Source organism: Serinus canaria, chromosome 10 (genome assembly GCF_022539315.1).
Source record: "Serinus canaria isolate serCan28SL12 chromosome 10, serCan2020, whole genome shotgun sequence".
In the NCBI taxonomy this organism is placed as follows: Eukaryota; Metazoa; Chordata; class Aves; order Passeriformes; family Fringillidae; genus Serinus; species Serinus canaria.
Window position 1 is genome coordinate 11,492,980 of NC_066324.1, and position 16,141 is coordinate 11,509,120.

At 39.6% G+C, this 16,141-nt stretch overlaps 1 long non-coding RNA gene across 1 annotated transcript in view; it reads right to left on the reverse strand.

The window, feature by feature from the left end:
• LOC108962020 (uncharacterized) overlaps positions 1 to 15,533 on the reverse strand; it is a 106,857-nt gene extending 91,324 nt beyond the window's left edge. The window contains exon 1 of the long non-coding RNA XR_001990487.3: positions 15,440 to 15,533. This is a non-coding gene — a long non-coding RNA (uncharacterized LOC108962020). The remainder of the gene's footprint in view (positions 1 to 15,439) is intronic.
• Between the last annotated feature and the right edge of the window lie 608 nt (positions 15,534 to 16,141).

Below are 16,141 nucleotides of genomic sequence, written 5' to 3' on the forward strand. Positions count from 1 at the left end.
TAAATGAAAAATGCCTATTTTTCTTGTGCTCTTGCTGACTCCAGAATATTAAAATACCTTATATAATATCTGTATAATGTATAATATGTATAATATACAGTACAGATATAATGGCCATAACTTCCTTGATTTGAATACTGCAAGACAAAGTGTTACTGTCAGCTGGGTTTTCATAATGCCTGGGTTAAAATTGTCATAGTCCAGGTGCAAGGACAGTACACAGCCAGACTCTGTTATGCTTGGGTCTACACTAATAAACAGTCACATTTCTTTACCTGAACTCAGTTCAGCTGAAGTCCACATAAAGTTTCTCTCTAGGCAGTAATTCTCATTCCAACCTCAGACTGACACTGGATTCTCTTTTCTGCTTCTGGTCTGCTGTGTGACCTTTATCACTCTTGGCCAAGCCCATCAACGTGGACATCCTGATGCCCTTACTGCCAGGGCCCAGCTTGCTGTCAGGTTTGCAAAGGGCAAGTGCTTTACATGCAATTTTATGGGATATGGCATCAAGGAATTGTCAGATCCACAAATGAAAGAGTGAATAATTCTTTTTATCCCTCTAGAATTCTGCAACAACACTTAAATCCAAGCTATCAGCAGCACTTTCATCTACAGAAACCAAGCAGTTCCAACCATATTTCACTACTACAACATATCTATTATTTCAGCTCAGAAATTCATGTTGAAAGGCCATATCCAACACAAGAAAATCTAGTCTGATAACAGGTCCATCTAGCTAGAAAATGCACCTTCAAATTGACAGGTCACTCGTCACCCAAAGAAAGATAATCAGATCAGAAAAAAAAGATTCACTGCCTGTAGTGATGAACTAGAAAGAACATGCCCAAGGATGTCTCAATTTTTAGCCCCAAGGGAGAAGAGAAAAATTCCTTTCCTAATCATGTTTTCTCATGTTGTTTTCCATCTGATGTATGTAAACTCATTACATGTTCCCAGGATTGTGTTTGTGGCACTACCAAGGAAAGGGAGAACAGAGATCACCATCTGAGGCAGAAGGAGTAACCAACTTCAATTTCAGTCTCATACCCCCTAAACCACTGATGTTGAGTTTTCTTTCAGTGTACCTTAATCAAAATGATCAATTTTTGAGATTACAACCATATTATGAGACAGAACCACAACTTGGAAAATAATTGGAATCAATAGAGAGAGCAGAAGCTGAACAGAGCAGAGCTTTTCCTGGGAAGAAAAACAAAATCCCACATGCATTGACATGTACTTCAGATCTCCCTCTGAAAGCTGTCACTTGGTAATAAACAGCTGTGACATGAACTGGACACTTCTGTGCCCAAGCCCACAGCAGATTATAACGAACTTTTCATGGTTCTGTACAATATTTTTCCCCGAAAAAGAGAAAGAATGTACATCAAATTAGTAATGATTTGGGAAATTCTAAGGTCTTTCACACATTTCAACCAGCTGGGCCCAAAGTCCTTTTACTATATTTCTTTTGTGAACAAGATTCTAAAGAAAATCAGCAGCCAAAGTATCTGCAGGTTGTGTACCAGAAAAACTCCATTTTCCAGCCAATTGCTCCAGCACCTGCTGAGCCTGTGGGTGGACAACTCATTGTTAATACCTGCAATTATTTAATTGTGTGAACAATCACATCTTCATTTTTGATTCTCAGGAGTGCTAATTCTTAACAAAAGGCATAAAGTGAGCTATAATGATACTTTTTCATAGCAAAACAAATGGAACAGGTGGGATTCTGGGAAACCTGAGATATCCAAGCACAATGAAATCCTATTTCAATATAGAAGGGTAGAAAGGCTACAGGGGCAGGGTCAGAACATTGCTTGCTATGAAACACATTCGGCTTATTTTATCCTCTCCTCTCCTACCCCAAAAATAACTGATGCAAGCAAACACGAATACGAAATAAAATGATGTGATTCTTTGGAGTCACTTCAGGAAATTGCAAATGTTTCTGAAATGAAAAATCCTTGCAAAGTCAATCAGCCGTTGCTGGGAGGTCAGCAGGGAGCTGTGCTGTGTCAGCCTATTTGCTCAGTGGTGCCAGGAGGTGCAATAATGAGCTGATAGACCAGGTTTAATCACAAGGATCTCTATTAAAAAAAAAAAAAAGGCAAAACAATACCAAAAATTAATCTTCACAAAACCCAAAACAACAACAAAAAACCAAACCATAAAAATTTTTCAAACAACAACAAAAATCATAATTATTTCAGAATTATAAAAACTTGTCTGAGATATTTCCCCATTGGAAAATTAGGCTGAGCAATGAATGCATGTCAATCCTGTTCTCTGTTTTATATTCCATCTTACTGCATTAAAATTCTTTCTCATGCTCCTCTAGATCAATCGTAAATCTACCAATGAATTCAAGAAAGCAAGAGGAGGCACCAAATCTGCCTTTTCTCAAATGTGTAGAGTGCATTCAAACTACAGTTATTGGTTTCTAAATTTCAGAAGTTTTCAAACATTGTAAATATTAATATAAATTGCTTTTGGATGTGAGTAAGAATAGATTCACAATTTGCTTTCTTTCAGGTACACAAAGAGCTAAATAATAATTCCAGCGGGAAAAAATCCAAACAAACTTTTTTGAAAGCAAAAAAAAACCAGCAGTTGAAACAACATGGATGTAGAGACAAATATAGAAGAACAAGAGGGAAGGAAAGAAAGAAAAAAGCATTATTGAAAAGCAAATATAGCTGAAAATAGGTAAGATCTGTTGGAAAAATGTGTCTGACATCACAAAGGTAACATGTAGAACCTTGTCATCCAACAGAGTGAACCTTGTCATCCAACTTAGTCACACTTCTACAAATTCCCATTAAAACCACTTTTTCTAATACCCTTGACAGTGATTGAGTGACCTAAATCACTCATTCCTGACAATCAGCAAACATGACTTGGACCTCATTCCGTCATGGTCTGTGATGGAACAACTTTGGGACTTGGGAGAGGAAAATCTAGAAAAATATGATTTTTCATAAGACATAAGCAAAAAGGACATAAGAGCATCTGAAAGCTTGATGAAAATCTAATAGAAGAAGAGAGCTCTTCCCTCTAGTATTTTCACAGCTCTAAGTGAAATGGCAGCTTTGGAACATCCAGCTAGCACACCACATTCTTCCAGATATATCCTGACACACTACTAAAAAGGAAAGAGTTAATTCCAAGATAATGATCACCTAATCATTGCTTTTGGAGAAGTTATTCTAATTTCAGAGGAATGTACTTTCATGAGTCTTGTAATTTATTTTCCTACAGCCAGGAATAATCTCTCATATGAGAAATTATTAAACAGATAAGTAAAGAAAAGAAGAATCAGTCAATATGAGTTGAGCAACTTTGCTTGCTTAAAAGTTCACCATAACAAGCACTTTAGGAATAGAGATCCTTGGAATCAAATTGAATTTTCAATCATGATAGAAATTTGAAGAGCCAAAGTCATTCAATTCAGGCAAAAGAACACACAAATGACTAAGGCAGTTATCAAATATGCATCATTTAAGAAAAAAGGTGAAAATAAATATAAAACACAGATCAGTTTGGAAATTCAAACAATCAAAACTTACAATGATATACGGATAAAAAAAAATTAGGATAGAAATAACAGAGGAATGACAGAGCTCTCCAATTCCTTTTACTCACTCCTTACTGTAAAAGCTTGTGAGTAAAATGAATACTTCTAGGAAGCAGGCATTTCTCACCATGGCTAAAGGGCTGCTTTATCACCTAAACTGAGATCAAGAATGGCTTCAACTGACAGATACAAATGCTTTACCTCTTCAGAAAATATTTGTTCTCAGACAGTTTCTGCATGTAGATTCCTTTCACTACAGCATACACAAAGCTCACAAATAAATAATTTATTTTCTTGTTGCAACAGGCAAGTTCAACAAGTACCAAGAGAGCAGACAGGTGATAATAAACAAAACCCTGGAATTTTCCAAGTACACAGGACTAGACCACATATGTAAGATTCAAAGACCTGTGAGTATCAACCTTGTGAAAGGAATGGAACCTGGAGCTCAGCTTGGATAGTGTTAACAGGTAGGGCGGTTTGATATTTTTCCTGTGTAAGATATTTCAACCCATGGACCACCTCTTGATTAGGAAGGTGCCTTTATGAATTTGAAATGAGACTGACTTACTCTTCATGTCCTAATCCAATTCTGAGATCTTTTTTTAACATCCTACAAAGAAACATCATCTGTGCTCTGATTTGAAACCTGCAAATAAAGATGACTGTCACCTGTTCAGCTTTCAACTCTTAGCTGCTTCACATGGTTGCAGAAGCAGCTGTGGTAGGTCTGAAACAGAAGGCAGCAAGAAAGACAACACACAATGCCAAGCTTGACAGAGGGCAATAAGAGATTTCCAATTTGTCCAAGTCCTGGAAGAATTAATTATATCTTCTTGTTATCTGCTGAACTTTGAAAATATCACTGAGTACTGAAAATCTAGCAGAAACAAGAGACCTCACACTATTTTTTTTTTTTTCAGTTTAAACAGAAGAAAGAACAACATGTCATTTACTGAAAAACTACTTGAAATGTTACACCTGTGGTGGTGGGAAGAGCGTGTGGGAAGCAGAAAGAAAAATGTTAGAGCTTACAATTGAACATTCTCCTCCTTTGCTGGAATCCTCAAAGCCCATAGTCACACACCTAAGCAGCTTGAGCCTCACTTCATGTAGATGAGGACCAGCTGCAGAATTCACCTCTGATAAGGAGCTGCTGTAGTCACCTCACTTTTTCAGAAAGATGGTGACAAAATTGGAGCCTGAGCAAACTCCTACCCAGGTGCTAAGGGGAAGGATGCCAGTGCTGCCTCCATGCCAGAGCAGCAGACCCTTCAGCAGGTGCTGCTGAGTTTCAGGGAGCACTGGAAAGGAGAGCCAAGCCCAGGGGCAGGGTGACAGCACTGAGCCCCTACAGCCGGTGATTCCAAAGTCACAGAGGAGCAGCACAAGGTCCCTGCATTTCACCTGAGCAAGCCTGGCACTGCAGGGGGCTGCCTGATGCTGCCTCTTAGTATGAGTACTGACACTATATATATTGAAGGCACAACTTTATTCTAACTTTATTTTTATTATTAAAATGATGATTTTTCAGATTTTTACCTCTAAAGATAATTTTCTTCTAATTTAACTAAAAAGAAGATTTAAAAAAAGAAAGAGTTAGCAGCCTGTTCAGTGCTTCGTACAGTAGTGAGATTTTCTTGGGTTTTTAACATGACACCTGAGAAACCCACATGCAATTTGAAGCTATAAACCCAGATAATACTTTTGGACATGCAGGGAAAATAAAAAGAAAAAAATACTCTGAAATTTCTTATGATAAAAGTTTTCCATTCCTAACAACATTAATCTACTTTAAACCTGCTGATGTAGTAGCTTACAAAGCTAATTCCTAGCAGGGCTGTTGTTGGGGTTAGGAGACTTTGGGTGCCTGGAAGGGACCTGGAAAAAAAACCAGATGTGAAGTATGAAAACAGATTAGCAATGAGCATATAGGATGAAAATTGCTGATAGTGAGCATAGAAAGACTGTAAGGAAGAATGAAGAAAACTTTCAAATTAAGAAAAAGATTTGACAGCTTGAATCTTCTCCTGCAAATATCTCCCATCCTCTCCCTTGAGAGGGCTTAATTTTTAATTTCTTCAATCAAATCCCATTACTCTGCAGTTATCATGTTTGGAGCTCTCCCCAGGAGAAGGGGGAACAGGCATTTCACACTGTTGGTGCAATCCATTTCTGGGCAGACCTGCCAGCCACTGTAGTTTCTGGGACTCATGCCAGCAGGGATAAGTCTGCTTGTCAGTATAAATCCCATGTATACATAGGCCATAAACTCATGCCAGCCTTTTTTTTTTTTTTTTTTTTTGGTTTTGCCTTCCGTCCCAATTCAACAGCACTCCTCCATTAGCGAGTTTTCTTTTCCTTTTATATTGAATTGTCCTTGGAAACCACAAGAGTTTATAAGTTCAGGGAAAGAAGAAGAAAAATACAGCATGGATTGGAACTGGTTTTGCAGATCCTGTGAGATTTGCTAATGTTTCAGGAGGTTTGAAAACACCCAAAGTCAACAAGAATCCCTCAGTCCTGCTCGGGAGGCAAAACTGACAGAGCTGCATTTTATTGGGTGCTACCCTCACCTGGTGCAATTTTTCTTCCTCAGCATTTTCCAGAGGGCTAAGGCAGTGGGTTGTGCTGCCAGAAGCTGGGTTTTGTACTTGCCACCCACACAGAAGGATCTGTTTGCGTACGGCATTTGTGACATATGTTTGGACGGCTCACTCCCAGGATGGGAGTCTCAGGCAGTGGGTAGGAGGAGGAACAGCAGGCCAGAGCCTTCTGCTTCAGAGTGAAAGAGTTAAAAAGCTCCAAATGGTTTCATTTTGTGTTCCTGAAGAAAAGGATAAACAAGGGCAAAGCACAGAAGGAAGAGGTAGCGGTGAGTAGGAGGACTTTAGATGTAGGTGCCTGAATGCAGGCATACATATGCATGTACATATATATACACACACTCCCAGCCATGAACATCTCAGGAACCCAAGATTTCCCCACCTCCTAAATGTTACAGAGGTATGAATAGAAGAAAATAAAAAAAAAAAACCCAAACAAAGCAAAAGTAATTGGTCTAGAAATGGTTCAAAGCCAAAATCACTGCTGATTGCAGCAAACTCACAGAAGTAGCTCTTTGCTCTCTCAGACCCGTTTTAGATGTACCAAATTTTATTGTTTCTACTACAATCCAATGGATTGTAAGGGGGGAAAAAAAGTCTTCATAGAAAAATCAACAGCAATTTTTTGCTGTGAAAACAGTGAAACAACTATTTTTGAGTTGGTTCAAATAAATGCATCTTTGGTCCTTTCATTACAGTTGTTAAAGGAAAATGTAAGTGTTATTGAAGGTGGTTTACACAATGCACAACCCAGAGCACTTCTGGCACAAGGCCCAGTGGCAGAAACACATACATACACATTTAATGGTATTACTCTAAATCACTCTTCCAGCACAACTATTTATATCTGCAAGGGTTCACAGGGTGACTGGAAGATCATTTTGTTTCCCCACACCAAGAAAATCTAAAGCAAACTCATCTGATTTAAAGACCTCTCCCTTGATCTTTTCGTGCCTTACTTTGTCACTTATGCCATAAATATTACACAGTTTTGAAGATATAACTAAGATTCAAGTTTCCCCAAACCTTCAATAACAACAATTTTTGAAGCCTTTTTTTGTAATTGGAATTGCCCTTTGTAGGAGCTCTCCTCATATGTTAATCAAATTCAGTACTAAAAGATTTTCTCAAAATATCCATTAAGACACCAGATTATTATATTTTTAGTAAATTATATATTTTGATGTTCTTTTCACAGAAATGGAGGGGTTCTTTTAAATTCACCCAGAATTACCATCAAAAGACTGAAGGATGTGAAATTGCAGCACAGGCTTTGTGGTAATATTCTTCCCACTCCTGCTATTTAACTAGCAAGCAGATACAAAGACAAGTGGGAAAGAAGAGGTGGATAAATTAAAGGTTTGAGAAGGATTACCAGAGAGAACCCAGGACTCTTTCAAACTCCTGTTAAATGGCAATTACACTCCTGTAAGGAAGGCAGGGGAAAGGGACTTTGCCATGGGTACAAGGCACAAGAATAAAGCAGGGAGCAAGAACACATAATGGAAGTTTTCAGTGGCAGGGACCACTGCTGAAGCTGGGAAAAACAACTGCATTCTGTGTCTTGAGGTCAGCATTGAAAAGCTTCAGAGAACACACCTGCAAGAGCAGAAAGGCTTGTGCTGCAAATCAGGTACTGGAAAAGCTTCCTGCCATCCACTGCACACAATGAGCAAGGCAGTAGGGCAGCAGAGGATGAGGAAAAATGATCAAGTTCTTGGTCAAGATAGCTTTGTTCACCGAAGTTCTACCCACCATTGTCCCCACAGCTCTTTCACAAAATCACTTTCTCCATGTGAAGGGGAAAGTGGGGACTTTCAGAGCAAGGTCAGAGCACACATCTATGCAGGCCTAGTGTTCACAGAACTCAAAAAGATGAGGACAGGTATAATGAAGAAAAAAAAAGGAAGAAAGAAAAATGATGTTGGGAGCCATAAGACAACTTCAAAAGGGAGGAAGACAGAACAGTTACACTTGGTTCATGACACTATGGCATCCTGGTGGAAACCTGTTTACTGAATTAGTTTTCTCCATTACCTACCACTCTGCTTCTTAATCTCTGCAAATCCCTCTATCCAGGGATTCTGCCTCTTCCATTTCCTCTCTGCAATATGCTTTAAATCCCCTCTCTGTATTTTTTATCCTCTTCCTCACCTTAACTTCAACCATTTTCTACTATGGCTAAAAAGCTATAGTAGAAATATATCTGCAATCACAGAAAGGGAGGGGAAGATGTTGTTGCTTCAAGTGTTTTGTTCATCAAAGCATCTTCCAGCCAACTGCAGTTGCCTGGACTGGCTAGCAAACCTTAATGCAATGCCAAAATTTATTCTTCTACTCCACAGACCATGGATAGGAGAACATCTCAGTTGCTTTTTAACGATGTTTTACATCAATACATTTTTTGCTTAAAAATCTACTCAATGATTTTTACATTATTTTCCTCCTATCCAGCTGTAGCAAGACTGGATTGTGCCATTATCATTCTCAGATTTGCATGCTCTCCATTTGCAAATGAGCATTTCAAATGAGTGGGAGGTATGTTAGGTAGGGTGAGGACAATATCTTCCTTTCTATTCAAGAGCTTGCCAACAGAAGCATATGTAGGCTGGGCTGATTCCAAAAGTCTCTCGAGCATATGGAACACCCGTTTACACTGCACTCAGCCCTCCCGCTCGATTTGGTGTGTTGGCAGAGCTCCCACCACAGGCATCTCATTTCACAGTGAAAATTCATTCTGCCATTATGGCTATTAGTCAAAGAAGCCATTGCTCACATGTGATACCAGGAGCACACTTTTGTTCTATGACAAGTGATGCTGGAAGTTCTAGACATCAAAGTTTAAATTACGAAGCATAAAGAATGAGTGTTGTCATTACTTCTCATCTTCTGATGATGCTGACAACATTAGGTTCAACTCTGCTGACATAAATGAAGCTGAGAGGCAAGTATGGACATGAAGATCACTCCAGGCAGGTGCTAGTACTTTGAAAATGAAATGCAAAGTGATCTATTGCATTTATCTTTAATAAATGAAACTAAATGCTTCTCAATGATACCAACCATGGAAAAGGACAAGGCACAATTGCAGATTGGAGAATGTACCAATTGGCCTGAAATTGTAATCCAGCATTATTTTCTGGAGTCTGTATGTGCTGAAGGGACCTTGAAGTCAGTGTTTTCCTTAGCTAGGAGTGAGCCAATGCCAGGATGTGAAGTGGGAATGTTCATACCTGAAAAATGCTTTTTTAAATTGGTTTTTCACTTCATGATTGTTCACTCTTTTTTGATGGCTCCCAAAATGTAAAGTATTGGAAAATATTACTCCAGAGTTTAATCCCACAATTTTATTTCAGCACAGTGAAGTCCCTATCTGAAACTATTGCAAATGAGCGTTCCAGCATGAAATCAGGCTGAGGTACTCCAAATGAGAATCTGCAGCAACCTGCTTCACATGGCTCCATACACTGAGGAGTGTCCATTAGGTTTAAAGAAAGAACATCTCTAAAAAAATCAAGGTACCACCAATTCCACTCATGATTTTTTCCTGAAAATTCTTAAACTTGTAGCCTGCCATGACTCAGGAAGGGCATCAGCTCACTATACCCTGACCTGTTGTGGTTACAGAAAGCATCCTGAAGTTTGGGGTTTTTTGAGAGACAGGAACTCTTTTAAACTGCAGGTCATAGTGATGTATATTCAAGGAGGAAATGACGATAAAGAACATTTCCCAAGACTTAGGACTATGCCCTCTCCAGCTTCCAAAGATGTTGGATGTGTTTCCTCTTGGCTCCTGTTTTCCTAAAACCTCTGGTTTTGCATGATCTTTATTTGTCCTCTTCTGGTCCTCTAAAACAAGCAGTCCTGAGCTCCAATACAATTTCCTTTCAATTATCCCAATGCAGAGGGTGCTAATGGCAAAGGTTATATTTTCTGGATTGAAGGAAACTGCCTGACTGCTTTGGCCTTTGCTCTCATGGCCCTAAAATCTAGTGAGGGAAAAAGAATTAACATGAAAATACTTCAGATGGAAGTAACCTGGATTCGTGTAAGGGCAGCACTGTGTTATCCTTACCATTTTTGCTCAGTCTGTTTTCACTCTTACACTGTCACATGAATGACTCTGTGTTCCCAGCATCTCTCTTCTTTCCCTAATTACATTGAAATATTGAGATTGCAAATGCCCAACTTTGTTTTCTATCACATTCTCTGTCTCGCTTGTGCTTTTTTTAAAAAATGAATTCGAAGTACGAAAGGCTTTAGAAGTTCATGAATAAAATAGCATTTTGTACTCTCAAAGCTCTGCTCCTAAGAGGTTTACAAGATCTTTCAAAAACATTAATGAATTAAAACTTATTATAATACTGTGAGTGGTGAAGTGTGATCCAGTCCTTTAGTTAGGAGATAAGAGCTTGGAGAAATAGCTCACTGTACTTTCCAGTGTCTCTTTGGCAAATCATTCAGTAGCAGGCACAGAAAGATACAGAAGCAATTAATTCCCCACTGAAACATATGGTAAGTTAGACACCAAAACAGGAGCTCAGTGTGAAGTGAGGCTGCAGATCTCAGACTGTTCATGCGTAAAAGGCAAAAAAAGAGGTGAAACCAGTTCTGGCAAATGGAGTACCAGTACTGAAACTCATTCCCTATGAAATGCTAACAGCTTTTCCAGCAGTAAGTCTTCTCAGTCAAGTGAGTAAGCCAGAAGATAAGCATTATGTAGCTGCATATGCCACCAACTCCACAATGTTTGAGTGGCTGCAGAAAGAAAGGGGAGGACCAGTAAAAGGAGAAACATGTCTAACTCTGAAAATGGGCTGTGCTTGCTGCTCTCCAAGCTCCTATCACAGTGAGACATCTATGAACTACTGAAAATAGGCAACACATCTGATACAGACAAAAGAAAATGAGCAGAAAATTGAGATGCCAAAGCTGTGTGGGCTGCCTGTTTTGGTTGATGATGATGATAAGATGGTTTCTTTGAAATGCTTTCTTTTGCTATGTTACAACAAGATTTGTTCCATATGTGCCCAATTGGAACTTTAACACCCCCCACTCACCGTCTGCAGAAGCAAGTTGGGTTATTTCTCTCATTTTATCTCTGCTGTATTTTACGTTAAGGATGTTGCATGTGAGCGCAATCAATGCAGTTTGTGCCGAGGCAGTAAAAGGCATATTTAAAAAGCTGTGCTTATTATTGAATTTTTTGCAGTACAGACAAGGAGAATGCAGGTGACACAAGAGTGCTGCATTAGTTTGGTGTTTGTGCCAGGTTTCTCTGGACATCTTATAGTAAAGCACAAGGCCCCTCTGAGTCTGCAGTTGTCTTGTTTTGTATTAGCCTTGCATTTTGCTCCATTAGTGACCTAGACTTTTTACTTAACTCCATACAATAGGTTATCTGAACACTGAAGGGAAAGCTTGAAGTTGTGTGAAAATCCCTGGCTCCTGTTCCTATTCACACCTACAAACACACAGACCCCTGATTGCTAGAACAGGCATGTTGCACCACAGGAAGGAGAAAGTGGATATGGCCTTTTCTGTCAGCTTAGGTCCTGGGACACTGCAGGAATGTATACAAATATTACCTCTTGTGGCCTGCTGCCCCAACCTAGAGCAGCTCCTCTATCTGAAAACATGGTTTCTTCGAGGTCACAGTGGAGCAAAATCTGGTATTTTGTGTTGCCAAGGCACTACTAAAAACCCTTCAGAACAAGCACTGTTGTTTGAATTCCTCTGTTCTCTAGAACCTAAGAAATCAGAACATAAACCCACTCCATAACAGTATGCAATAATAAGATACAGTAATGTTTGTACAGTGATTTGCAAGGTATTAAGACAAATACTTTGATTTTCCAAGTGCAAGCTACTATGTTGCAGCCTCATGGTCTAAAGGCTGAGCCTTTTTTGTCCCATGGCCTATGGTTTTTTTCTTCCATATTTTTTAGTCCTTAGCACAATGGGATCTAGTCGAGTAACAAGGGCTTGCAGGTGCTACTGCAGTACAAATAGCAAGTAATGGTGAAGTGTGTACACAGATTAGATTTCTTGAACCTGTAAATATAACCTGTTCTGTACCAGAGCTAAGTTGGGAGTCAATATCTGAAGACTAGTCCCACTGGAGCTTCTATATTTTATCTATTAGAGCATTTTATCCTTCGGTGTGATCAGAGCTTCATGAGAGTAAACTCCAAAATAAGTTCAAACATCTTTTGATTTTTTTTTTTTAAACTCTCACATTATAATTGCCACAATGTTCCCTAGTGCCTGCCATTTTGTGCTCTAATGATACTTCTCAAGTGATCAAAGGCACAGAGCTAAGTACACCCTCTGGGGAAAGGAATGTGTTTCCCAGCCTCCTGCACTGCACCTTTTAGTCCCCTGTTGTCTTTATTATTGAAATCAGCCATTAGAACTCTGTGCTGCTCCGAACATCATCTCACACGGTGGAATGGGATTTTTTTTCTTAAGCTGTTCAAAAAAGTGAGAGAGTAATAACTTACTTATGAAAAGGCTGCAACTCCCACACCTGCCTGACAGATGTTTGTGTGGATGCATGGATTTCCACCTACTTTTAAACCACAACTGAGTCATTTTCCTACAGCCTCACGAAACAGGCACACACTGCCTGTGCACACGAGTGCTCGGGGGTGTATCACGTGCATGTGTTGATAGAAAAACAAGGAGTACAAAGCAAAACCACGCAGATGCAAAGTGCTACAGTGCCCATGGTGGGTGCTGTAGGCAATGGCTGCTGACCCCAGGACTCCAGCAAGGACTCACAGTACCTGGATGCATCCTTGCAGCTGACTCATACAGGGAAGGCAGCTCCACTCCCCGAGGCCTGGGAAGCTCCCAAGGTAAAGCACAGGCCCAGTTCTCAGTCTGCACAGATCAGTGTGATTTCATTCATTTTAAGTGAGATGCAGAAGCTCACTCCAGAGAAATACAAGCTGGACTTTTCTCTCCAACCATTTAACCAATAAGTCCCAGCTGAATTGGCTTACACACTAACTTTACAGTTTAGCCTCAGCTTGATATTTCATTCTGGGAGAAACTCACACAAGAACTTCATGGAAATCCCCTACACAGCTGCAAACATACTGGGACAGAGGTAATGGGAACTCAACCAAAGGCAGAGTAAAACCCACCTAGACCACAACCAAGAAAGTGCTTAAAAACCACATCTGCACTTGGAAAAACAAAGAGCCTCACATCAGGACCATTCTTCACAGGTTATAAAATACTTACTGTAGATGCTATTTTGTTCTGACTAATCCTTTGAAATATCTGAGCTGTGAAAGTAAGGCAAATATACTTTTCATAGTCCATTAAAAAAGAGCCTAAGGAGGTTAGTCTTAAAACACTAATTATTTTTTCCTGTGGAAACTGGGGAATAGCTGAATAACAGGCTATTATACAATACCCTACTCTAGCAAAGGTTCAATATGGGACTGAAAAAATTATTATTGTATGGATTCAGTATGTCTTCATTTGTCAAACTGATCACAGAAGTCAATAAATCAGAAAAGCTGTAGAATCTCTGTAAATATAAACAAAAAGCCACAGCCCCTTTGACCCCAGGCATTCTGCATTACCAGAATTCCTGACAATAAATACAGGGCATGACAGCATCAGTGAGCTTTGTAGCTTCCCTATGGACCCCAGCAGAGCAATATGCAGCATGAAGACATTATTCAGCACCTGTGAGGAGAATTATTAGCTCAAAGGAAGGAATAGAAAAAATTAGACCAAAATCCACTTAAAGAGGATTAGGTAGGAGAGAGAACCTAGGGCACTTTGCAATCACAGGCTGGTAACCTACATTAATCATAAGGGCAGAAATGCACAGTAGAAGATAAATTGTTCATGAAACCAAAACTTGGCCAAAATGTTAAATAATATATAACTATAGCACACTCAATACCAAACCAGCACTAGATGCATATGATTCTATAGCCATTTGTGAAAAGATAAAAGAAAATGATGTCCCACTGGAGACTTCAGAAAATTAACGAGACTGTTGAGTATTCCCATAGCTGAGAGGGGTTTTTTCTTATTTTACAAGATGGATTGCAAATGTGCTTGAGCAAAATGCACAGTCATTTTTATCCTCTGCAGACTTAAATTCATTGGTGTGAGATGTGAGGAGATAAGCCAGGTTATAGCCATGAACCTCCAGTCAGAATGGCACAACGTATTTGAGTGTTTGTGCATTTCCACAGTATTATAAATATCCACAATATTTCACTGCAGACCTTTGCTGTTGTTTTCTCTCTTGTATCTCTGTGTAATTCATTATAAAACCAATAAACTAGCCAAACAGAAAAGAAAAAATAAAAGCAATTTTCTTTATCCTGTATTGCTGCAGCTGCTTACAACTACCATTACTTTTTTACCCATTTGTCCTTTTCCTTTCAATAACTATGCTCCATCCCCATTTTGTAATACTTCCAATTAAACTGAAGTCAGCTGGGCTACTTGTTCTTCTGGTTGCTTCCTTATTTACATATCACCATTGATAACACTTCTAAAACAACCCTGGAAGGAGAGTTCCTTCAGTTTGTAAATACCTTATGTTAATGTAGTCTTTCCGAGTGACGCTTTGAGGTTTTTGCTAAAGGACTTCAGGCATAGAAACAACAGATGAAATACAAACAACAGCAGTGCAGCTCCCCTCTCCACCCCCATCTTGCCAATATTCCTCACACCTGACCCACGAGGGTGATTTTCCACGGTACATTGAACACTGCACTGGCAGGGGCCAGCAAAGTGCCAAGTGCTACATGGAAAGCAGTCCACAGGAAAATTGACTGATGCTCCGAAACCTCATTTCACTTAAACCACTCAGCAACAATCAACCGATAACAACCTTCAGTCATTACTGTTCTTGTCCCAGAGTTGAATAAGCAGCTACTTCAAATCGGACACTAAATCCACTTTCTAGTCAACAGATCAATTTGAGGTTCTCTACTGAAAGTGCACAGGATTAAAACACAGCAGACATAGTCAGCATTTGTTAGAAGACATGCAAGATAATTCTGGAGAACATTGCTTGACAAGATGAAACTGGAAAAACAGAATGACAAAATAATGCTATTTATGACCTGTAAAAAGTACAAATGTGCAAAGATGGCTACAACTCATTTGTTAATTTCTACCTGGTATGGCTGGACTTTATGGATACCAAATGAGAAGAAATCAATCCGGCCCTGAACATAGAACATTTTACAGCAAAAAGCAAAATTCTTACCGAAAAGGAGCAGCAGTGCAGAAACCAGCATTGTTCCAGCCCTTGGACCACTCCACCTGCCTGGTCTCTACCCCATCAAAAGGCACAGCCCACACAGAGGCACTCTGGGAAAGCTGTAGTCGTGCTGGTAATGAGTCCAATGACATCAAGGATGGGCCCTATAGTGAGGATTTTTTTTTTTTTAAGTAAACATTCATATTTTATTTTGGACTAGGGATTTTAAACAAAATGCTTTCTTATTGAGAACTTTTAAAATTCTGTTCCCATCCCAAGAGTGAAGCTACAAATTAGCCACTGCTAAAACTCTAGACTTGCCTCTGGCTATCTCCTTATGAATGTAAATTTATTGCAAGACCCAGTAAATCACAGCCTCTTTGGGTATCAGTAAACAAGATCTTATTTAGTGGCCTAATTGCTCAATAAGGAGTGGAGGGAAGGGATTAACCTGCCTGCTCCTCCTCTGTGCTGGGCAGATGGAGATGGCCAAGCATCCTGCTGCTGTGTGCAGACTCTACCCCGTACAGAATGCAAAGGGAGTGAGTGAAAAGGCAGTGGGATGGCTGCAGAGCACATGGGCTTTGAAGTCAGGGGCACAAATGATTGCAAGCACTTGTGAAAATCACATGACTGTTACAGACAGCTGAGGGGATATTGCACCAAAACTTGCAGAACCACAAGACTTAATATTCAAGGACAAAAGGA